The sequence below is a fragment of the Aegilops tauschii genome, chromosome 2 (assembly GCF_002575655.3).
Source record: "Aegilops tauschii subsp. strangulata cultivar AL8/78 chromosome 2, Aet v6.0, whole genome shotgun sequence".
NCBI lineage: Eukaryota > Viridiplantae > Streptophyta > Magnoliopsida > Poales > Poaceae > Aegilops > Aegilops tauschii.
Window position 1 is genome coordinate 620,355,392 of NC_053036.3, and position 2,189 is coordinate 620,357,580.

The window sequence follows — 2,189 nt, forward strand, 5'->3', positions numbered from 1 at the left end:
ACTTTTATTGAAGGCAGATATATAATGGAGGGGGTTCTGATCTTACATGAAGCTTTGAACAACATAAAGAAGAAGAAACAAAGTGCTCTCTTGCTGAAAATAGATTTTAAAAAAGCTTATGATAAAATAAAATGGTCTTTCCTTTTTCAGATGCTCAGATTAAAAGGTTTCCCTGACAAATGGATAGATTGGGTTATGGAAACCATTAGGGGGGGAAAGGTGTGTGTGAAGGTCAATGAAAACTTGGGAAAATACTTCCTCACTCATAAAGGATTGAGACAGGGGGGACTCTTTATCTCCCCTTAATTTTGATTTGGCAGCTGATGCCTTGGCTATTATGCAGGACAATGCTAGAAAAAACGGGCTGGTCAAGGGGGTATTAGATGAATATGTCCCAGATGGGATCAACATGTTGCAGTATGCTGATGATACCATTTTCCTATTGCAGGATGATATAGATAGTGCTCATAATTTGAAGTACATCTTGTGCCTCTTTGAACAAATGTCTGGATTGAAAATCAATTTTCATAAGAGTGAGCTTTTCCTATTTGGAGAGGCAAATAATAAAAAGGATGAATATGCAAAGATTTTTACATGTCCTATAGGTGTTCTACCCATGAAATATTTAGGATTGCCAGTTGACGAAATTAGAATTAGGAATAAACACTGGAAACCTCCAGAAAGTAAAATGGAGAGAAAATGTGAAACTTGGCAAGGAAGGTTGCTTGCAAGTGCTGGCAGGGTCACTTTAATTCAATCCTCTTTGACAGGTATCCCTTATTTTATGATGTCCTTTTACGGTTTACCTATTGGGGCGAATAAGCGTATGGATTTTTTCAGAGCAAGATTGTTATGGCGGGAAGATGATAAGAAGAAAACATACCATTTAGTTAAATGGTCTGAGGTGTGTAGACCTAAGGACATGGGTGGGTTGGGGATTCAAAACCTTGCCCACATGAATAAAGCTTTGCTTTGTAAGTGGTGGTGGACAATTTATAACACAGATGGGCTGTGGCAGGAAATTATCTTGAAAAAATACAAGGGAAATAAAACTCTGGGTAATTGATGTCTACTACACAACCTTCTTCTTGTAGACGTTGTTGGGCCTCCAAGTGCAGAGGTTTGTAGGACAATAGCAAATTTCCCTCAAGTGGATGACCTAAGGTTTATCAATCTGTGGGAGGCGTAGGATGAAGATGGTCTCTCTCAAACAACCCTGCAACCAAATAACAAAGAGTCTCTTGTGTCCCCAACACACCCAATACAATGATAAATTGTATAGGTGCACTAGTTCGGCGAAGAGATGGTGATACAAGTGCAATATGGATGGTAGATATAGATTTTTGTAATCTGAAAATATAAAAACAGCAAGGTAACTAATGATAAAAGTGAGCACAAACGATATTGCAATGCATTGAAACAAGGCCTAGGGTTCATACTTTCACTAGTGCAAGTTCTCTCAACAATAATAACATAATTGGATCGTATAATGTACTATACCTCAACATGCAACAAAGAGTCACTCCAAAGTCACTAATAGCAGGGAACAAACGAAGAGATTATTGTAGGGTACGAAACCACCTCAAAGTTATCCTTTCTGATCGATCTATTCAAGAGTCTATAGTAAAATAACATGAAGCTATTCTTTCCGTTCGATCTATCCTAGAGTTCATACTAGAATAACACCTTATGACACATATCAACCAAAACCCTAATGTCACCTAGATACTCCAATGTCACCTCAAGTATCCGTGGGTATGATTATACGATATGCATCACACAATCTCAGATTCATCTATTCAACCAACACAAAGAACATCAAAGAGTGCCCCAAAGTTTCTATCGGAGAGTCAAAAAAAACGTGTACCAACCCCTATGCAGAAGTTCACAATGTTACGGAACCCACAAGTTGATCACCAAAACATACATCAAGTGGATCACGTGAATATACCATTGTCACCACAGATAAGCACATGCAAGACATAATCAAGTGTTCTCAAATCCTTAAACACTCAATCCGATAAGATAACTTCAAAGGGAAGACTCAATCCATTACAAGAGAGTAGAGGGGGAGAAACATCATAAGATCCAACTATAATAGCAAAGCTCGCGATACATCAAGATCGTGTCGAATCAAGAACACGAGAGAGAGAGAGAGAGAGATCAAACACATAGCTACTGGTACATAC